Source organism: Drosophila biarmipes, unplaced genomic scaffold (assembly GCF_025231255.1).
Source record: "Drosophila biarmipes strain raj3 unplaced genomic scaffold, RU_DBia_V1.1 ptg000016l, whole genome shotgun sequence".
NCBI classification, from domain to species: domain Eukaryota; kingdom Metazoa; phylum Arthropoda; class Insecta; order Diptera; family Drosophilidae; genus Drosophila; species Drosophila biarmipes.
The window spans coordinates 768,626-792,869 of record NW_026114534.1 but is presented as its reverse complement, the minus strand read 5'-3'; the positions used below and the strand labels follow the sequence as shown (position 1 = coordinate 792,869).

The 24,244-nt window shown below is 37.6% G+C and overlaps 4 non-coding genes and 1 pseudogene across 4 annotated transcripts; all 5 read left to right on the top strand.

Moving 5' to 3' along the window:
- Positions 1-763: 763 nt before the first annotated feature.
- Positions 764-2,758, top strand: LOC127011917 (small subunit ribosomal RNA). The gene has a single exon (XR_007765375.1). It is a non-coding gene; the product is annotated as a small subunit ribosomal RNA (ribosomal RNA).
- A 1,204-nt stretch (positions 2,759-3,962) lies between these two features.
- LOC127012027 (5.8S ribosomal RNA) lies at positions 3,963-4,141 on the top strand. Its single transcript, XR_007765450.1, has one exon. It is a non-coding gene; the product is annotated as a 5.8S ribosomal RNA (ribosomal RNA).
- Positions 4,142-4,543: 402 nt separating this feature from the next.
- Positions 4,544-13,986, top strand: LOC127011983 (large subunit ribosomal RNA; annotated as a pseudogene).
- A 6,534-nt stretch (positions 13,987-20,520) lies between these two features.
- LOC127011898 (small subunit ribosomal RNA) lies at positions 20,521-22,515 on the top strand. The gene has a single exon (XR_007765356.1). It is a non-coding gene; the product is annotated as a small subunit ribosomal RNA (ribosomal RNA).
- A 1,175-nt stretch (positions 22,516-23,690) lies between these two features.
- On the top strand, positions 23,691-23,869 carry LOC127012026 (5.8S ribosomal RNA). Its single transcript, XR_007765449.1, has one exon. It is a non-coding gene; the product is annotated as a 5.8S ribosomal RNA (ribosomal RNA).
- The last annotated feature ends 375 nt before the right edge of the window (positions 23,870-24,244 follow it).

Here is a 24,244-nt window from a genome sequence, read left to right as displayed (position 1 = left end):
GCCCAAAGATAATAACGTTGAAACAAAGGCCAAGTTTCTATTGTACATAGAATAACAAATTGTTTCCGAATTTTATCGTTAATTTTAGGAGGTAGGCTAACATGATTTATATTATATGTGTATTATTAAATAATAATAGTACATAAAAGTCTACCAAAGAAATATAAAAATGTAATTATGAATACATTTTCAATATTAATATCAACTTATATTGTTGATAATAAAAAATAGCTATTAAGAGAGTTATTTAAGAAATTATATAATATATAATAAAGAGTATATATATAAATAATATATAAGTATATATTATTTAAGAAATAAATATAGTAGTAATAATTATATATATACACTCGGTTCTATTTTATATATTACCAGAGACTTATATGGATATATATAGATAAATTTTAAATTTATCGTCAAAATACAAATGATTAACTCAATATCTTATATTGGTTAAACAAAAATTGTACATGTGTGGATACAATATATTATGTATGTCGAACAAAAATGATATTTTAGAATGAAATGTGCATATATAAAGAAAATATATGAAAAATAAATATTGTGTTTATAAAGAATATGATTCTTTTTGACATCAATAAAAACTTGTTTTTATTAGTGGCGAAACAAGTATAAATTGGAAAACAAACGTATACGAATGCTATATAAAAATGGCCGTATTCGATAGAAATAAAATCTATAACAACATATATATTGCTAATTTCTATTCAAAAAATATGAATGAAATATGAATAAAAACATTATTCTGGTTGATCCTGCCAGTAGTTATATGCTTGTCTCAAAGATTAAGCCATGCATGTCTAAGTACACACGAATTAAAAGTGAAACCGCAAAAGGCTCATTATATCAGTTATGGTTCCTTAGATCGTTAACAGTTACTTGGATAACTGTGGTAATTCTAGAGCTAATACATGCAATTAAAACATGAACCTTATGGAACATGTGCTTTTATTAGGCTAAAACCAAGCGATCGCAAGATCGTTATATTGGTTGAACTCTAGATAACATGCAGATCGTATGGTCTTGTACCGACGACAGATCTTTCAAATGTCTGCCCTATCAACTTTTGATGGTAGTATCTAGGACTACCATGGCTGCAACGGGTAACGGGGAATCAGGGTTCGATTCCGGAGAGGGAGCCTGAGAAACGGCTACCACATCTAAGGAAGGCAGCAGGCGCGTAAATTACCCACTCCCAGCTCGGGGAGGTAGTGACGAAAAATAACAATACAGGACTCATATCTGAGGCCCTGTAATTGGAATGAGTACACTTTAAATCCTTTAACAAGGACCAATTGGAGGGCAAGTCTGGTGCCAGCAGCCGCGGTAATTCCAGCTCCAATAGCGTATATTAAAGTTGTTGCGGTTAAAACGTTCGTAGTTGAACTTGTGCTTCATACGGGTAGTACAACTTACAATTGTGGTTAGTACTATACCTTTATGTATGTAAGCGTATTACCGGTGGAGTTCTTACATGTGCTTAGATACTTGTATTTTTTCATATGTTCCTCCTATTTAAAAACCTGCATTAGTGCTCTTAAACGAGTGTTATTGTGGGCCGGTACAATTACTTTGAACAAATTAGAGTGCTTAAAGCAGGCTTCAAATGCCTGAATATTCTGTGCATGGGATAATGAAATAAGACCTCTGTTCTGCTTTCATTGGTTTTCAGATCAAGAGGTAATGATTAATAGAAGCAGTTTGGGGGCATTAGTATTACGACGCGAGAGGTGAAATTCTTGGACCGTCGTAAGACTAACTTAAGCGAAAGCATTTGCCAAAGATGTTTTCATTAATCAAGAACGAAAGTTAGAGGTTCGAAGGCGATCAGATACCGCCCTAGTTCTAACCATAAACGATGCCAGCTAGCAATTGGGTGTAGCTACTTTTATGGCTCTCTCAGTCGCTTCCCGGGAAACCAAAGCTTTTGGGCTCCGGGGGAAGTATGGTTGCAAAGCTGAAACTTAAAGGAATTGACGGAAGGGCACCACCAGGAGTGGAGCCTGCGGCTTAATTTGACTCAACACGGGAAAACTTACCAGGTCCGAACATAAGTGTGTAAGACAGATTGATAGCTCTTTCTCGAATCTATGGGTGGTGGTGCATGGCCGTTCTTAGTTCGTGGAGTGATTTGTCTGGTTAATTCCGATAACGAACGAGACTCAAATATATTAAATAGATATCTTCAGGATTATGGTGTTGAAGCTTATATAGCCTTCATTCATGGTGGCAGTAAAATGTTTATTGTGTTTGAATGTGTTTATATAAGTGGAGCCGTACCTGTTGGTTTGTCCCATTATAAGGACACTAGCTTCTTAAATGGACAAATTGCGTCTAGCAATAATGAGATTGAGCAATAACAGGTCTGTGATGCCCTTAGATGTCCTGGGCTGCACGCGCGCTACAATGAAAGTATCAACGTGTATTTCCTAGACCGAGAGGTCCGGGTAAACCGCTGAACCACTTTCATGCTTGGGATTGTGAACTGAAACTGTTCACATGAACTTGGAATTCCCAGTAAGTGTGAGTCATTAACTCGCATTGATTACGTCCCTGCCCTTTGTACACACCGCCCGTCGCTACTACCGATTGAATTATTTAGTGAGGTCTCCGGACGTGATCACTGTGACGCCTTGCGTGTTACGGTTGTTTCGCAAAAGTTGACCGAACTTGATTATTTAGAGGAAGTAAAAGTCGTAACAAGGTTTCCGTAGGTGAACCTGCGGAAGGATCATTAATGTTTTAATATCCTTACCGTTAATAAAATATTTGTTTATATTATAATAAATACATTATAGTATTACAAATAAAATATGAATTGCCAAAATGTATATGAGATCTATTATAGATCAAATGAAATTTCGAACAAGCAAATCGAAATAATGCAAATATTAAAATTATATATTGTATTTAATACATATGAGAGAAATTAATAAGCAGCCAAAGCAAACAAATAAAAATTCGAACAAGCAAATCGAATTATTAAAATAATAATATTAAATTATTATTGTATATCCTTACCGTTAATAAAATATTTGTTTATATTATAATAAATACATTATAATAATACAAATAAAATATGAATTGCCAAAATGTATAATGAGATCTAATATAGATCAAATAAAATTTCGAACAAGCAAATCGAAATAATGCAAATATTAAAATTATATATTGTATTTAATGCATATGAGAGAAATAATAAGCAGCCAAAGCAAACAAATAAAAATTCGAACAAGCAAATCGAATTATTAAAATAATAATATTAAATTATTATTGTATATCCTTACCGTTAATAAAATATTTGTTTATATTATAATAAATACATTATAGTAATACAAATAAAATATGAATTGCCAAAATGTATATGATCTAATATAGATCAAATGAAATTTCGAACAAGCAAATCGAAATAATGCAAATATTAAAATTATATATTGTATTTAATACATATGAGAGAAATAATAAGCAGCCAAAACAAACAAATAAAAATTCGAACAAGCAAATCGAATTATTAAAATAATAATATTAAATTATTATTGTATATAAACACAATTAAAATACTGTGTGTATATGGACCATAATATACACGCGTTGCGATATGTATTGTTCATCTCAGTTATGCGCATACATTGGATAATGCAACAACCTAAAATGTACAATGTTGTACCTGGTTTTATACAGGTTAATGTTTTATATAAATTTCAATTTATATCGCTAAAAAAGTATTAATATATATATATATATATTTATTTACAATAAATGCAATTTAAAAAGAAATACTTTGATATATATTGGTTATATAAAACTAAGACATTTCGCAGCATTCGTTTTAGGTATAAAAATAAATTTATTGAAGGAATTGATATATGCCAGTAAAATGGTGTATTTTTAATTTCTTTCAATAAAAACATATTTGACAAAATTAAGAAACCAATTTATAAAACTCTAAGCGGTGGATCACTCGGCTCATGGGTCGATGAAGAACGCAGCAAACTGTGCGTCATCGTGTGAACTGCAGGACACATGAACATCGACATTTTGAACGCATATCGCAGTCCATGCTGTTATGTACTTTAATTAATTTTATAGTGCTGCTTGGACTACATATGGTTGAGGGTTGTAAGACTATGCTAATTAAGTTGCTTATACAAATTTTATAATGAAATTTTATAAGCATATGGTATATTATTGGATAATAATAATTTAATTATTTTATTCATAATATTAAAAAATATATGAAAAACATTATCTCACATTAGTAAATAATTTGAATGTGAAAAACGAAGAGAAATATTTTCTTTTTCAATCAAATGATACTGAGAAATGTCTAGCATAAAAATTTATCTAGAATTGTCTCTTATTAATGATTAGAAAATAGAAAACCGTTGACAATATTATTGTTCTTCGTTGATTCGTTAAATCAAACAAATGCCATTTATATACAGATATTATTAATATAACGAATTTAATAAAATGTTTTATCATTATATATAAAGAACTAATTGCATATAAAAGTTATACACAACCTCAACTCATATGGGACTACCCCCTGAATTTAAGCATATTAATTAGGGGAGGAAAAGAAACTAACAAGGATTTTCTTAGTAGCGGCGAGCGAAAAGAAATCAGTTCAGCACTAAGTCACTTTGTCTATATGGCAAATGTGAGATGCAGTGTATGGAGCGTCAATATTCTAGTATGAGAAATTAACGATTTAAGTCCATCTTAAATGAGGCCATTTACCCATAGAGGGTGCCAGGCCCGTATAACGTTAATGATTACTAGATGATGTTTCCAAAGAGTCGTGTTGCTTGATAGTGCAGCACTAAGTGGGTGGTAAACTCCATCTAAAACTAAATATAACCATGAGACCGATAGTAAACAAGTACCGTGAGGGAAAGTTGAAAAGAACTCTGAATAGAGAGTTAAACAGTACGTGAAACTGCTTAGAGGTTAAGCCCGATGAACCTGAATATCCGTTATGGAAAATTCATCATTAGAATTGTAATATTTAAACAATATTATGATAATAGTGTGCATTTTTTCCATATAAGGACATTGTAATCTATTAGCATACCAAATTTATCATAAAATATAACTTATAGTTTATTCAAATTAATTTGCTTGCATTTTAACACAGAATAAATGTTATTAATTTGATAAAGTGCTGATAGATTTATATGAATACAGTGCGTTAATTTTTCGGAATTATATAATGGCATAATTATCATTGATTTTTGTGTTTATTATATGCACTTGTAGGATTAACAATGCGAAAGATTCAGGATACCTTCGGGACCCGTCTTGAAACACGGACCAAGGAGTCTAACATATGTGCAAGTTATTGGGATATAAACCTAATAGCGTAATTAACTTGACTAATAATGGGATTAGTTTTTTAACTATTTATAGCTAATTAACACAATCCCGGGGCGTTCTATATAGTTATGTATAATGATATTTATATTATTTATGCCTCTAACTGGAACGTACCTTGAGCATATATGCTGTGACCCGAAAGATGGTGAACTATACTTGATCAGGTTGAAGTCAGGGGAAACCCTGATGGAAGACCGAAACAGTTCTGACGTGCAAATCGATTGTCAGAATTGAGTATAGGGGCGAAAGACCAATCGAACCATCTAGTAGCTGGTTCCTTCCGAAGTTTCCCTCAGGATAGCTGGTGCATTTTAATATTATATAAAATAATCTTATCTGGTAAAGCGAATGATTAGAGGCCTTAGGGTCGAAACGATCTTAACCTATTCTCAAACTTTAAATGGGTAAGAACCTTAACTTTCTTGATATGAAGTTCAAGGTTATGATATAATGTGCCCAGTGGGCCACTTTTGGTAAGCAGAACTGGCGCTGTGGGATGAACCAAACGTAATGTTACGGTGCCCAAATTAACAACTCATGCAGATACCATGAAAGGCGTTGGTTGCTTAAAACAGCAGGACGGTGATCATGGAAGTCGAAATCCGCTAAGGAGTGTGTAACAACTCACCTGCCGAAGCAACTAGCCCTTAAAATGGATGGCGCTTAAGTTGTATACCTATACATTACCGCTAAAGTAGATGATTTATATTACTTGTAATATAAATTTTGAAACTTTAGTGAGTAGGAAGGTACAATGGTATGCGTAGAAGTGTTTGGCGTAAGCCTGCATGGAGCTGCCATTGGTACAGATCTTGGTGGTAGTAGCAAATAATCGAATGAGACCTTGGAGGACTGAAGTGGAGAAGGGTTTCGTGTGAACAGTGGTTGATCACGAGTTAGTCGGTCCTAAGTTCAAGGCGAAAGCCGAAAATTTTCAAGTAAAATACAAATGCCAAACAAATATATATATTATATAAAATCTAGCTAAATTAATATACTTGAATAATTTTGAACGAAAGGGAATACGGTTCCAATTCCGTAACCTGTTGAGTATCCGTTTGTTATTAAATATGGGCCTCGTGCTCATCCTGGCAACAGGAACGACCATAAAGAAGCCGTCGAGAGATATCGGAAGAGTTTTCTTTTCTGTTTTATAGCCGTACTACCATGGAAGTCTTTCGCAGAGAGATATGGTAGATGGGCTAGAAGAGCATGACATATACTGTTGTGTCGATATTTTCTCCTCGGACCTTGAAAATTTATGGTGGGGACACGCAAACTTCTCAACAGGCCGTACCAATATCCGCAGCTGGTCTCCAAGGTGAAGAGTCTCTAGTCGATAGAATAATGTAGGTAAGGGAAGTCGGCAAATTAGATCCGTAACTTCGGGATAAGGATTGGCTCTGAAGATTGAGATAGTCGGGCTTGATTGGGAAACAATAACATGGTTTATGTGCTCGTTCTGGGTAAATAGAGTTTCTAGCATTTATGTTAGTTACTTGTTCCCCGGATAGTTTAGTTACGTAGCCAATTGTGGAACTTTCTTGCTAAAATTTTTAAGAATACTAATTGGGTTAAACCAATTAGTTCTTATTAATTATAACGATTATCAATTAACAATCAATTCAGAACTGGCACGGACTTGGGGAATCCGACTGTCTAATTAAAACAAAGCATTGTGATGGCCCTAGCGGGTGTTGACACAATGTGATTTCTGCCCAGTGCTCTGAATGTCAAAGTGAAGAAATTCAAGTAAGCGCGGGTCAACGGCGGGAGTAACTATGACTCTCTTAAGGTAGCCAAATGCCTCGTCATCTAATTAGTGACGCGCATGAATGGATTAACGAGATTCCTACTGTCCCTATCTACTCGTCGGTGTTAGATTGCTCGTGCGAACAGACGTGTTTTCCGTACGCTCCGCGAGTGTAGCCAATATTGACTGATAGAGACCAGATACGAAGCTAGAAACAGCACGAAAATTCGTGTTTTGTGCCTGCGAACCCAGTGCGCGTGTTTTCCCTGTGTAAAAGTGGTGAAACCGGGTGAAATTGGGTTTTTCCCATTGGAAATTTTCCATTGCGCCACGTGTGTCACGAGAGAGGCGCTCTCTTGAGAGAGGCGTTAGGCTTATTTAGGCACATTTTGCCTAAAACAGCTGTGCGGTTTGTGTCATCGCTAAACTTTTATCAGCTGATCAGCTGATAGAGCTTTCCGACCAGCTGATAATAAAGGGGTAAGTCCTTGGTGGAAAAGCTTTTGGGTTGGAACTGCCGATAACCGGCGGATGGCGCCACCCAAAATGGATGTTGGAGATTCTGGCAGTGAGAGTGCTAGTAGTAGGGGAAGCAGTGGGGGCAGAGGACGACCCAGAGGTAAGCGCAATAAAGCGCCGCTGAGGGACGCCTCTAGGTGCAAGTTGATGGCACTGGATGCAACTGCCGCTGACACTGCGACAGCCCCTGCCGCTGCCGCTGCCGCTGCCGCTGCCCCTGCTGCTGCCGCTGCCGCTGCCCCTGTCGCTGCCCTTGCCGCAGCCCCTGCCGCTCCCGCAGCCCCCGCCGCTGCTGCATCCTCTGCTGAACACGAGAAGACCTTCGTTGCACCAGCCAGTCCTCTAAAATCCTTCTCGGATAGGGAGTGGAGAGGTAATGGTGCCGTCGCTGCCGAGATGGGGGACATCCGATCGGAGATCGGTAGGATGTTCATGGTCTCCTATGCCAACCCGGCCACAAATGTGAAGGTGCAGTCCGTAGCCAACCGCTACGAGGAGGTTGTTGCAGCCCTCCTTATACGGATTGGAGTGCTTGAGGACCGCCTTAAGAAGCAGGCACCGGTTGCCTCGGCCGTCTCATACGCAGCCGCCGCTGCTAGAGGCGCGCACCTTATCGCCTCACCTGCTGCCCCTGTCGCCCCCTATGCCCCTGTAGCCGCACCGCGGAAAATCCGGGAGACCTGGTCGGCAGTCGTTGCATGTGATGATCCGGCCTTATCAGGGAGGCAAATTGCGGACAAGGTCCGCAAAGAGGTAGCGCCTGCTTTGGGCGTCAGAGTGCATGAGGTGCGAGAGTTGAAGCGGGGCGGCGCGATTATTCGCACGCCATCGCAGGCGGAGATGTCGAAAATCGTTGCCTCCGCAAAATTCGCTGAGGTGGGCCTTAAGGTGTCCAAAAACACTGCCGCAAAACCCAGGGTGACGGTACAGGATGTGGACACCACTGTGACGCCGGATGAGTTCATGATGGAGTTAAAAGAGAAAAACTTCGAGGAGATGTCGCTGAAGGAGTTCCAGAAGGCGGTAGTCCTGGCGACCAAGCCCTGGTCAGCAGCTAACAGCGCCACTATAAACGTGACGCTGGAAGTAGATGATCAGGCGTTGGCCGTTCTCGAAAGCGGGAGGGTGTATATCAAGTGGTTCTCTTACCGCTGCCGCTCTCAAGTGCGCACCTATGCGTGCCACCGATGCCTTGGTTTTGACCACAAAGTCAGCGAGTGTCGGTACGCTAGAGAAAACCAGGTCTGCCGCCAGTGCGGACAGAACGACCACGTCGCGGCGAAGTGCAAAAATGCGGTGGACTGCCGTAACTGCCGCCATAAAGGGCTACCCTCGGGGCACTATATGCTCTCGGGTGGATGCCCGATATATAGCGCTGTGCTAGCCAGGGTGCAAGCTAGACATTAACATGTTCAGCTTCATCCAAGCGAATTGTGGTCGAGGCCGTTGCGCTGTCATCGAGATTGCAAAGCGGATGAGAGATGCTGGCCACCTGTTCGCACTCATTCAGGAGCCCTATGTGGACGCAGGCAAGCGTCTCACTGGACTCCCTGGAGGCATGAGAATCTTCGCTGACAAAAGGAAGAAAGCTGCCATCATCGTGGACGACCCGTCTGCCATCTGCATGCCCATCGAGACATTGACGACGGATTATGGAGTGTGCGTGAGTGTCACAGGAAAATACGGCACCATTTTTCTGTCCTCCGTATACTGCCAGTACTCAGCTGCCCTGCAGCCCTACACTGACTACCTGGATACGGTTCTGCTGCTAGCCAGCAGGACACCGACAATCCTCGGACTTGATGCGAATGCGGTTTCCCCGATGTGGTTCAGCAAAACTCCAGCTAACTCTGGAGACCGTCTGAATCGCGAACGGGGACAGCACATGGACGAGTGGATCATCGCAAGCGGTGTCTGTGTGCTTAATACGGCCAGCCAGGTGTTCACGTTCGATAATCACCGCTCCAGAAGTGATATCGACGTGACCTTCACCAACGAAGCAGCGCGTGTGTGGGCAACATACGAATGGAGAGTTGACTTCTGGGAGCTGAGTGACCACAACATCATCACTGTTGAGGTTACTCCAGATCCAAGCAGTACCGTTGAGAGCCTAGCTCCGGTACCGCAATGGAGGCTCTCCAATGCAAGTTGGCGAAGATTCAGAGTAGAACTAAGGGATGTAGCTGAATGTCTCGAGGAACTGGAGGAATCGCCGTTGGATGATCATGTGTCAGCCCTTCGCTCCATCGTACATGAAGTGTGCGACAGGGTAATAGGGCGCAGGATACCTGCAGCAAGGGGAAACGTAATATGGTGGAATCCTGAACTGAGTACCAAGCGCCAAGAGGTCAGGAGACTGAGGCGCAGGCTGCAGGCAGCTCGTCGGAGTGGCACCGGCGATGTTGAGCGACTTGCCGCTGGATTAAGGCTTGCCTCAGGCCAGTATAAGAAGCTTATCCTGATGACAAAGGAACAAAACTGGCGGGACTTCGTGGGACGGCACAAGGATGATCCATGGGGGCACGCCTACCGAATATGCCGAGGCCGGAAAAAGACAACCGATCTTGGATGTCTTAGGTCGAACGGCGCGCTACTTACGACATGGCACGACTGCGCAGATATACTCCTCCGCAACTTCTTCCCTGTTGCGGAATCCACAGTGCGTGAGGGTATAACTCCTGCTGCTCCACCGACCCTCGAAGCCTTCGAGGTGGCAACCAGCGTCGCGAAGCTGAGAAGCCGGCGATCGCCGGGAATGGACGGCATCACGGGTGGGATCGTCAAGGAGGTATGGCGTGCTATCCCTCAGCACCTGACGAAGTTGTACTCTCGATGCCTCTCGGAAGGATATTTTCCTGCCGAGTGGAAACACCCGAGAGTGATACCGCTGGTAAAGGGGCCAGATAAGGACAGGAGCGATCCTGCCTCTTATCGTGGCATATGCCTTTTGCCAGTGTTCGGAAAGGTGCTGGAAGGGATCATGGTGAATCGACTGAAGGATGTGCTACCGGATGGCTGCAGATGGCAATTTGGATTTCGGCCTGGACGCTGCGTTGAGGATGCGTGGATGCACGCTAAAAACACCGTTTCCACCAGCCGCGAGAGGAGGGTGCTGGGAATCTTTGTTGATTTCAAGGGTGCCTTCGACAATGTTGAGTGGAACGCGGTGCTGGATCGGCTTATCGACGTCGGCTGTCGAGAGATAGACTTGTGGAAAAGTTATTTCTCCGGTCGAAGTGCCAGTATCATCAGCAGTTACGAAGCGGCCACAGTGTCGGTTACACGGGGCTGCCCGCAAGGGTCCGTCAGTGGTCCATTTATTTGGAACCTACTGATGGATGTGCTGCTTCAGCGCCTGGAGCCACATTGTGCTCTGAGCGCGTTTGCAGATGACTTGCTACTTTTCGTCGATGGGAATTCCCGTGCCGATCTGGAGCGAAAGGGTGAGCAGTTGATGGACATCGTGGGAGCCTGGGGAGCTGAGGTTGGAGTGAGTGTGTCAACCAGCAAGACGGCAATCATGTTGCTGAAAGGGAATCTTTCAGACACTAGGAGACCGACGGTACGGTTTGCTGGAGCAAGCCTGCCATACGTCACCAAATGCCGGTACCTTGGCATCTTAGTCGGCGAGCGGATGAGCTTTCTCCCGCATATCTCTGCTCTCAGAGATCGGCTGGCTGGAGTTGCCGGAGGGCTAGCACGGGTGCTCCGAGTCGATTGGGGGCTCAGCTCCCGTGCTAAGAGGACGATATACAGCGGACTCATGGTCCCCTGTGCACTCTTCGGTGCCTCGGTCTGGTACAAGGCGGCGAGCAAGGGCAAGTCCTTAAGACTCCTCACCTCGTGCCAGAGGACCATCCTATTAGGATGCCTACCGGTATGCCGCACAGTGTCCACGGTGGCACTGCAGGTGCTTGCTGGTGCTCCTCCAATGGATTTAGATGCTCACAGGATGGCAGTGAAGTTTAAGCTCAGAAAGCACGTTCCCCTGGACGAGAGCGACTGGCTCTATGGACAGGACTTGTCTGTGTTGGACTGGAAATCCAAGATGGCTCTGCTAGACGAATGTCTGCTAAATGAGTGGCAACTCAGATGGGACCAAGCGGCTCACGGTTTTGTGACTCGCCAGTTTTTCCCAGAGGCAGCGTTCGTCTACAAGAGGAAGGACTTTGTCTTCACCTTAAGAGCCGGATTCTTGCTGACAGGACACGGGTCGTTCAACGCTTTCCTCCATGGTAGAACCCTCAGCACCACAACCGCATGCTCATGTGGAGAGGAGAGTGAGGACTGGCTTCACGTACTATGTGAGTGCCGCCTCTATAGCGATTTGCGTGACTTGGATGCCCTTGGCATTGTTCGAGTCCAAGAACGATGGAACGTCGCAGGAGTAGTCGAGACCCCAGAACGGATGCGTCTCCTAGGAGCTTTTGCTGATGCTGCCTTCTCGAGGCGTAGGATGGAAGCGACGAGGGATGAACCGCAGGCGCCGGGACAATAGTCCCAAAACCCCCTTGCCGTGTGGCAACGGCGAAGAATACTGCCACAGCTTGTCATTGCTTGTCGTAGGAGGCGACTAATATGACATGGTTGCCCCATCCGAGCTTGTCGGAGCTGAAGGGGTGAGGCCCACCGAGCCTGAAATTTCGGTGCCACGGGTTGAGTGGTTCTCCAAGGCTACTCATTGAGGTCGGCCCCCTAGTGGGAGTTTCGTGGTGGCTGTGGTTGACACCTATATCGCGGGTAGAGTCCCCGGGCTCGACGTGGATGTTGCGTTAATACAACTCGGGTGCTGCGACCCAAAGAACAGTAGAGATTTTAGATAGATCTCGCCCCTATGCAAGGGGGAGTGCTTGCCCGACAAGCAAGTACTTAAATTGCTACTGGGGTGGTTGCTATGTACATAGCTATAGCTTCTAGTCCAGGGCGTTGGTTTGGCGCTTAACCCAGACCCTTGCATTATATACTCCCTTGTGGGTATATTAGAATGCCGTGGCTGTAATCCCTTCAGTGCGGAACACGTCACGTTAAATAAGTTCGGAGGGATCCGAGACACACCTGTCCCTATCTACTATCTAGCGAAACCACAGCCAAGGGAACGGGCTTGGAATAATTAGCGGGGAAAGAAGACCCTTTTGAGCTTGACTCTAATCTGGCAGTGTAAGGAGACATAAGAGGTGTAGAATAAGTGGGAGATATTAGACCTCGGTTTGGTATCGCCAATGAAATACCACTACTCTTATTGTTTCCTTACTTACTTGATTAAATGGAACGTGTATCATTTCCTAGCCATTATACGGATATATTTATTATATCTTATGGTATTGGGTTTTGATGCAAGCTTCTTGATCAAAGTATCACGAGTTTGTTATATAATCGCAAACAAATTCTTTAATAAAACGGTGCATTTATGTATTTTTGATTTGAAAATTTGGTATAACTCCAATTACTCAGGTATGATCCAATTCAAGGACATTGCCAGGTAGGGAGTTTGACTGGGGCGGTACATCTCTCAAATAATAACGGAGGTGTCCCAAGGCCAGCTCAGTGCGGACAGAAACCACACATAGAGCAAAAGGGCAAATGCTGACTTGATCTCGGTGTTCAGTACACACAGGGACAGCAAAAGCTCGGCCTATCGATCCTTTTGGTTTAAAGAGTTTTTAACAAGAGGTGTCAGAAAAGTTACCATAGGGATAACTGGCTTGTGGCGGCCAAGCGTTCATAGCGACGTCGCTTTTTGATCCTTCGATGTCGGCTCTTCCTATCATTGTGAAGCAAAATTCACCAAGCGTTGGATTGTTCACCCATGCAAGGGAACGTGAGCTGGGTTTAGACCGTCGTGAGACAGGTTAGTTTTACCCTACTAATGACAAAACGTTGTTGCGACAGCATTCCTGCGTAGTACGAGAGGAACCGCAGGTACGGACCAATGGCACAATACTTGTTCGAGCGAACAGTGGTATGACGCTACGTCCGTTGGATTATGCCTGAACGCCTCTAAGGTCGTATCCGTGCTGGACTGCAATGATAAATAAGGGGCAATTTGCATTTTATGGCTTCTAAACCATTTAAAGTTTATAATTTACTTTTTAAACGACAATGGATGTGATGCCAATGTAATTTGTAACATAGTAAATTGGGAGGATCTTTGATCACCTGATGCCGCGCTAGTTACATATAAAAGCATTATTTAATACAATGACAAAGCCTAGAATCAATTGTAAACGACTTTTGTAACAGGCAAGGTGTTGTAAGTGGTTGAGCAGCTGCCATACTGCGATCCACTGAAGCTTATCCTTTGCTTGATGATTCGATAATAAAATTGCATAATTTATTTGTTGTGTTGAACTTCTTATATAAAGTTCAACCAACAATCTATTTGTATGCATTGATTGTTTGCTTGGCTTTGTGGCGAATTTTTAATCCTTTATATATTACATTCCTAAGGTCTAGATTTTCAAGTAAGAGACCAATTTGATTAACATATCAATATAAGTACAACTCGACCATCTAATAATAACAATATGAATCGTCATCTTATTAGTGACGCGAAGATTGGCAAACATATAATATAAAAATATTCCTAAGATCTAGATTTTCAAGTAAGAGACCAATTTGATTAACATATCAATATAAGTACAACTCGACCATCTAATAATAACAATATGAATCGTCATCTTATTAGTGACGCGAAGATTGGCAAACATATAATATAAAAATATTCCTAAGGTCTAGATTTTCAAGTAAGAGACCAATTTGATTAACATATCAATATAAGTACAACTCGACCATCTAATAATAACAATATGAATCGTCATCTTATTAGTGACGCGAAGATTGGCAAACATATAATATAAAAATATTCCTAAGGTCTAGATTTTCAAGTAAGAGACCAATTTGATTAACATATCAATATAAGTACAACTCGACCATCTAATAATAATATGAATCGTCATCTTATTAGTGACGCGAAGATTGGCAAACATATAATATAAAAATATTCCTAAGGTCTAGATTTTCAAGTAAGAGACCAATTTGATTAACATATCAATATAAGTACAACTCGACCATCTAATAATAACAATATGAATCGTCATCTTATTAGTGACGCGAAGATTGGCAAACATATAATATAAAAATATTCCTAAGGTCTAGATTTTCAAGTAAGAGACCAATTTGATTAACATATCAATATAAGTACAACTCGGCCATCTAATAATAACAATATGAATCGTCATCTTATTAGTGACGCGAAGATTGGCAAACATATAATATAAAAATATTCCTAAGGTCTAGATTTTCAAGTAAGAGACCAATTTGATTAACATATCAATATAAGTACAACTCGACCATCTAATAATAACAATATGAATCGTCATCTTATTAGTGACGCGAAGATTGGCAAACATATAATATAAAAATATTCCTAAGGTCTAGATTTTCAAGTAAGAGACCAATTTGATTAACATATCAATATAAGTACAACTCGACCATCTAATAATAACAATATGAATCGTCATCTTATTAGTGACGCGAAGATTGGCAAACATATAATATAAAAATATTCCTAAGGTCTAGATTTTCAAGTAAGAGACCAATTTGATTAACATATCAATATAAGTACAACTCGACCATCTAATAATAACAATATGAATCGTCATCTTATTACTGACGCGAAGATTGGCAAACATATAATATACAAATATTCCTAAGGTCTAGATTTTCAAGTAAGAGACCAATTTGATTAACATATCAATATAAGTACAACTCGACCATCTAATAATAACAATATGAATCGTCATCTTATTAGTGACGCGAAGATTGGCAAACATATAATATAAAAATATTCCTAAGGTCTAGATTTTCAAGTAAGAGACCAATTTGATTAACATATCAATATAAGTACAACTCGACCATCTAATAATAACAATATGAATCGTCATCTTTTTAGTGACGCGAAGATTGGCAAACATATAATATAAAAATATTCCTAAGGTCTAGAATCTTAAGCAATAGACCAATTCAACTAAGAGTTGACATATAAAAATATGTTCCTTTTAATGTTAGCAAAATTTTATCGTCACATACTGTTAGTGACGCGAACGTTTTTTTCTCCATGTTTATATGAATGTTTATTCAAAGGTAGAAAGGCAGGATCGTTATTTTATAAGTGAAGCGATAAAAAAATATTATGCAATAGGACATCTATTTATAAATATTTTTAAGTCTTAGAAATTCAAGTAAAGAGATTCAAGAAATTCATTCAACTTAGAGCGCACATATAATTAAAACTATTCCTGAGGTTTAGAAACCAAATTAAATAAAGAGGACATATAAACGTATGTGGTATTTTGATGGTAGTAAAAATGTATCGCGATATTATTAGTGACGCGACCAATTTTTATACTCTTTGCTCCATGTGCAAATATATCTAGTGTTTAGATAGTCAATTAAAAATGACAATTTTAACTAAAAGACTTAAAAAAGTGTTTGTCAAACTTATAATTTTGTCAATACTATATAAAACGCCAATCATATCCTTATAAAAGTAAATACGGTATATGGTTATAAATACAAAACCATATATAAATAAAAAAATGAAATCGTATGTATATGGCTTATAGGTATAATACCTATAAGGCATAATAATGTATAATATTAGCAAATATACATATAAAAGTGCATAAATTGTATAGATATGGCATAAAGAAGGCATTTATGAGAATAGCTAGTAGAATTTGCCCATACACTACTAGCGAAATGAGATATTTATACCTAGTGAGGGCGGCACTAGTACTATAAATTGTGGCAAAATAAATCTTATAGCTAGTAGAATTTGCCCATACACTACTAGCGAAATGAGATATTTATACCTAGTGAGGGCGGCACTAGTACTATAAATTGTGGCAAAATAAATCTTATGCAAATGCATAGGATTTTGTCAATACCGTACAAAAAACTAAGTAAAACGTATGGATATTGAAAAATAAATGGATTATATTCATAAAATACGAATATTTCTTGCATTCTCTTGTTATATGAGAGAATATCATACGGAGCGGGTAGCCCCTAGTATAGTAAGCAGTCGAATGGGAGACAGCGTGTCCAAAAACACCTATAGGGAGGTGGTCGTTGGCGGACCTCTCCTCGTATTGGTCAAACTTATGATTTTGTCAATACTATATAAAACGCCAATCATATCCATATAAAAGTGAATACAGTATATGGATATGAATAAAAAACCATACATAAATAAAAAAAAATATGTATAAAAAATTATACATATATTTATATTAAGCAATCGTATGGATGTGGCTTATAGGTATAATACCTATAAGGCATAATAATGTATAATATAGCAAATATACATATAAAAGTGCATGAATTGTATAGATATGGCATAAGTGACATATTTATGAGAATAGCTAGTAGAATTTGCCCATACACTACTAGCGAAATGAGATATTTATACCTAGTGAGGGCGGCACTAGTACTATAAATTGTGGCAAAATAAATCTTATGCAAATGCATAGGATTTTGTCAATACCGTACAAAAAACTAAGTAAAACGTATGGATATTGAAAAATAAATGGATTATATTCATAAAATACGAATATTTCTTGCATTCTCTTGTTATATGAGAGAATATCATACGGAGCGGGTAGCCCCTAGTATAGTAAGCAGTCGAATGGGAGACAGCGTGTCCAAAAACACCTATAGGGAGGTGGTCGTTGGCGGACCTCTCCTCGTATTGGTCAAACTTATGATTTTGTCAATACTATATAAAACGCCAATCATATCCATATAAAATTGAATACAGTATATGGATATGAATAAAAAACCATACATAAATAAAAAAAAAATATGTATAAAAAATTATACATATATTTATATTAAGCAATCGTATGGATGTGGCTTATAGGTATAATACCTATAAGGCATAATAATGTATAATATAGCAAATATACATATAAAAGTGCATGAATTGTATAGATATGGCATATAAGTGACATATTTATGAGAATAGCTAGTAGAATTTCCCCATACACTACTAGCGAAATGAGATATTTATACCTAGTGAGGGCGGCACTAGTACTATAAATTGTGGCAAAATAAATCTTATGCAAATGCATAGGATTTTGTCAATACCGTACAAAAAACTAAGTAAAACGTATGGATATTGAAAAATAAATGGATTATATTCATAAAATACGAATATTTCTTGCATTCTCTTGTTATATGAGAGAATATCATACGGAGCGGGTAGCCCCTAGTATAGTAAGCAGTCGAATGGGAGACAGCGTGTCCAAAAACACCTATAGGGAGGTGGTCGTTGGCGGACCTCTCCTCGTATTGGTCAAACTTATGATTTTGTCAATACTATATAAAACGCCAATCATATCCATATAAAAGTGAATACAGTATATGAATATGAATAAAAAACCATACATAAATAAAAAAAAAATATGTATAAAAAATTATACATATATTTATATTAAGCAATCGTATGGATGTGGCTTATAGGTATAATACCTATAAGGCATAATAATGTATAATATAGCAAATATACATATAAAAGTGCATGAATTGTATAGATATGGCATATAAGTGACATATTTATGAGAATAGCTAGTAGAATTTGCCCATACACTACTAGCGAAATGAGATATTTATACCTAGTGAGGGCGGCACTAGTACTATAAATTGTGGCAAAATAAATCTTATGCAAATGCATAGGATTTTGTCAATACCGTACAAAAAACTAAGTAAAACGTATGGATATTGAAAAATAAATGGATTATATTCATAAAATACGAATATTTCTTGCATTCTCTTGTTATATGAGAGAATATCATACGGAGCGGGTAGCCCCTAGTATAGTAAGCAGTCGAATGGGAGACAGCGTGTCCAAAAACACCTATAGGGAGGTGGTCGTTGGCGGACCTCTCCTCGTATTGGTCAAACTTATGATTTTGTCAATACTATATAAAACGCCAATCATATCCATATAAAAGTGAATACAGTATATGGATATGAATAAAAAACCATACATAAATAAAAAAAAAATATGTATAAAAAATTATACATATATTTATATTAAGCAATCGTATGGATGTGGCTTATAGGTATAATACCTATAAGGCATAATAATGTATAATATAGCAAATATACATATAAAAGTGCATGAATTGTATAGATATGGCATATAAGTGACATATTTATGAGAATAGCTAGTAGAATTTGCCCATACACTACTAGCGAAATGAGATATTTATACCTAGTGAGGGCGGCACTAGTACTATAAATTGTGGCAAAATAAATCTTATGCAAATGCATAGGATTTTGTCAATACCATACATAAACCGTATGGATATTGAGAAGTTAATAGATTACATCTATAATATGAGAAGTATTTTAGTATTCTTATTAAATAAGAGAATACTATAAGGGTGAGTGGCAAAGAGAATTGAATATACCCGAATGGGAGACAGCGTGTCCAAAAACTACTATAGGTGGTGTGGCAAATATGAGGAAGGCAATATATCCATATAATGAAAATAAAAGTGCGTTTTCTTATTATATAAGAGAACACTATATGGGTGAGTGGCAAAGTAAATTGAATATACCCGAATGGGAGACAGCGTGTCCAAAAACTACTATAGGTGGTGTGGCAAATATGAGGAAGGCAATATATCCATATAATGAAAATAAAAGTGCGTTTTCTTATTATATAAGAGAACACTATATGGGTGAGTGGCAAAGTAAATTGAATATACCCGAATGGGAGACAGCGTGTCCAAAAACTACTATAGGTGGTGTGGCAAATATGAGGAAGGCAATATATCCATATAATGAATATAAAAGTGCGTTGTCTTATTATATAAGAGAACACTATATGGGTGAGTGGCAAAGTAAATTGAATATACCCGAATGGGAGACAGCGTGTCCAAAAACTACTATAGGATGGTCAATGGGCCGGCCGTCTGCTATTGACATATGTCAGTAGAGAAGATATTATCCGTCAAATTTGTTTCTTTATTCATTTATTTGAATACGAGACTTGGCTCCGCGGTTAATATTTTAAGCCCAAAGATAATAACGTTGAAACAAAGGCCAAGTTTCTATTGTACATAGAATAACAAATTGTTTCCGAATTTTATCGTTAATTTTAGGAGGTAGGCTAACATGATTTATATTATATGTGTATTATTAAATAATAATAGTACATAAAAGTCTACCAAAGAAATATAAAAATGTAATTATGAATACATTTTCAATATTAATATCAACTTATATTGTTGATAATAAAAAATAGCTATTAAGAGAGTTATTTAAGAAATTATATAATATATAATAAAGAGTATATATATAAATAATATATAAGTATATATTATTTAAGAAATAAATATAGTAGTAATAATTATATATATACACTCGGTTCTATTTTATATATTACCAGAGACTTATATGGATATATATAGATAAATTTTAAATTTATCGTCAAAATACAAATGATTAACTCAATATCTTATATTGGTTAAACAAAAATTGTACATGTGTGGATACAATATATTATGTATGTCGAACAAAAATGATATTTTAGAATGAAATGTGCATATATAAAGAAAATATATGAAAAATAAATATTGTGTTTATAAAGAATATGATTCTTTTTGACATCAATAAAAACTTGTTATTATTAGTGGCGAAACAAGTATAAATTGGAAAACAAACGTATACGAATGCTATATAAAAATGGCCGTATTCGATAGAAATAAAATCTATAACAACATATATATTGCTAATTTCTATTCAAAAAATATGAATGAAATATGAATAAAAACATTATTCTGGTTGATCCTGCCAGTAGTTATATGCTTGTCTCAAAGATTAAGCCATGCATGTCTAAGTACACACGAATTAAAAGTGAAACCGCAAAAGGCTCATTATATCAGTTATGGTTCCTTAGATCGTTAACAGTTACTTGGATAACTGTGGTAATTCTAGAGCTAATACATGCAATTAAAACATGAACCTTATGGAACATGTGCTTTTATTAGGCTAAAACCAAGCGATCGCAAGATCGTTATATTGGTTGAACTCTAGATAACATGCAGATCGTATGGTCTTGTACCGACGACAGATCTTTCAAATGTCTGCCCTATCAACTTTTGATGGTAGTATCTAGGACTACCATGGTTGCAACGGGTAACGGGGAATCAGGGTTCGATTCCGGAGAGGGAGCCTGAGAAACGGCTACCACATCTAAGGAAGGCAGCAGGCGCGTAAATTACCCACTCCCAGCTCGGGGAGGTAGTGACGAAAAATAACAATACAGGACTCATATCCGAGGCCCTGTAATTGGAATGAGTACACTTTAAATCCTTTAACAAGGACCAATTGGAGGGCAAGTCTGGTGCCAGCAGCCGCGGTAATTCCAGCTCCAATAGCGTATATTAAAGTTGTTGCGGTTAAAACGTTCGTAGTTGAACTTGTGCTTCATACGGGTAGTACAACTTACAATTGTGGTTAGTACTATACCTTTATGTATGTAAGCGTATTACCGGTGGAGTTCTTACATGTGCTTAGATACTTGTATTTTTTCATATGTTCCTCCTATTTAAAAACCTGCATTAGTGCTCTTAAACGAGTGTTATTGTGGGCCGGTACAATTACTTTGAACAAATTAGAGTGCTTAAAGCAGGCTTCAAATGCCTGAATATTCTGTGCATGGGATAATGAAATAAGACCTCTGTTCTGCTTTCATTGGTTTTCAGATCAAGAGGTAATGATTAATAGAAGCAGTTTGGGGGCATTAGTATTACGACGCGAGAGGTGAAATTCTTGGACCGTCGTAAGACTAACTTAAGCGAAAGCATTTGCCAAAGATGTTTTCATTAATCAAGAACGAAAGTTAGAGGTTCGAAGGCGATCAGATACCGCCCTAGTTCTAACCATAAACGATGCCAGCTAGCAATTGGGTGTAGCTACTTTTATGGCTCTCTCAGTCGCTTCCCGGGAAACCAAAGCTTTTGGGCTCCGGGGGAAGTATGGTTGCAAAGCTGAAACTTAAAGGAATTGACGGAAGGGCACCACCAGGAGTGGAGCCTGCGGCTTAATTTGACTCAACACGGGAAAACTTACCAGGTCCGAACATAAGTGTGTAAGACAGATTGATAGCTCTTTCTCGAATCTATGGGTGGTGGTGCATGGCCGTTCTTAGTTCGTGGAGTGATTTGTCTGGTTAATTCCGATAACGAACGAGACTCAAATATATTAAATAGATATCTTCAGGATTATGGTGTTGAAGCTTATATAGCCTTCATTCATGGTGGCAGTAAAATGTTTATTGTGTTTGAATGTGTTTATATAAGTGGAGCCGTACCTGTTGGTTTGTCCCATTATAAGGACACTAGCTTCTTAAATGGACAAATTGCGTCTAGCAATAATGAGATTGAGCAATAACAGGTCTGTGATGCCCTTAGATGTCCTGGGCTGCACGCGCGCTACAATGAAAGTATCAACGTGTATTTCCTAGACCGAGAGGTCCGGGTAAACCGCTGAACCACTTTCATGCTTGGGATTGTGAACTGAAACTGTTCACATGAACTTGGAATTCCCAGTAAGTGTGAGTCATTAACTCGCATTGATTACGTCCCTGCCCTTTGTACACACCGCCCGTCGCTACTACCGATTGAATTATTTAGTGAGGTCTCCGGACGTGATCACTGTGACGCCTTGCGTGTTACGGTTGTTTCGCAAAAGTTGACCGAACTTGATTATTTAGAGGAAGTAAAAGTCGTAACAAGGTTTCCGTAGGTGAACCTGCGGAAGGATCATTAATGTTTTAATATCCTTACCGTTAATAAAATATTTGTTTATATTATAATAAATACATTATAGTATTACAAATAAAATATGAATTGCCAAAATGTATATGAGATCTATTATAGATCAAATGAAATTTCGAACAAGCAAATCGAAATAATGCAAATATTAAAATTATATATTGTATTTAATACATATGAGAGAAATTAATAAGCAGCCAAAGCAAACAAATAAAAATTCGAACAAGCAAATCGAATTATTAAAATAATAATATTAAATTATTATTGTATATCCTTACCGTTAATAAAATATTTGTTTATATTATAATAAATACATTATAATAATACAAATAAAATATGAATTGCCAAAATGTATATGAGATCTAATATAGATCAAATAAAATTTCGAACAAGCAAATCGAAATAATGCAAATATTAAAATTATATGTTGTATTTAATACATATGAGAGAAATAATAAGCAGCCAAAGCAAACAAATAAAAATTCGAACAAGCAAATCGAATTATTAAAATAATAATATTAAATTATTATTGTATATCCTTACCGTTAATAAAATATTTGTTTATATTATAATAAATACATTATAGTAATACAAATAAAATATGAATTGCCAAAATGTATATGATCTAATATAGATCAAATGAAATTTCGAACAAGCAAATCGAAATAATGCAAATATTAAAATTATATATTGTATTTAATACATATGAGAGAAATAATAAGCAGCCAAAACAAACAAATAAAAATTCGAACAAGCAAATCGAATTATTAAAATAATAATATTAAATTATTATTGTATATAAACACAATTAAAATACTGTGTGTATATGTATTGTTCATCTCAGTTATGCGCATACATTGGATAATGCAACAACCTAAAATGTACAATGTTGTACCTGGTTTTATACAGGTTAATGTTTTATATAAATTTCAATTTATATCGCTAAAAAAGTATTAATATATATATATATATATTTATTTACAATAAATGCAATTTAAAAAGAAATACTTTGATATATATTGGTTATATAAAACTAAGACATTTCGCAGCATTCGTTTTAGGTATAAAAATAAATTTATTGAAGGAATTGATATATGCCAGTAAAATGGTGTATTTTTAATTTCTTTCAATAAAAACATATTTGACAAAATTAAGAAACCAATTTATAAAACTCTAAGCGGTGGATCACTCGGCTCATGGGTCGATGAAGAACGCAGCAAACTGTGCGTCATCGTGTGAACTGCAGGACACATGAACATCGACATTTTGAACGCATATCGCAGTCCATGCTGTTATGTACTTTAATTAATTTTATAGTGCTGCTTGGACTACATATGGTTGAGGGTTGTAAGACTATGCTAATTAAGTTGCTTATACAAATTTTATAATGAAATTTTATAAGCATATGGTATTGCTTATTGGATAATAATAATTTAATTATTTTATTCATAATATTAAAAAATATATGAAAAACATTATCTCACATTAGTAAATAATTTGAATGTGAAAAACGAAGAGAAATATTTTCTTTTTCAATCAAATGATACTGAGAAATGTCTAGCATAAAAATTTATCTAGAATTGTCTCTTATTAATGATTAGAAAATAGAAAACCGTTGACAATATTATTGTTCTTCGTTGATTCGTTAAATCAAACAAATGCCATTTATATACAGATATTATTAATATAACGAATTTAATAAAATGTTTTATCATTATATATA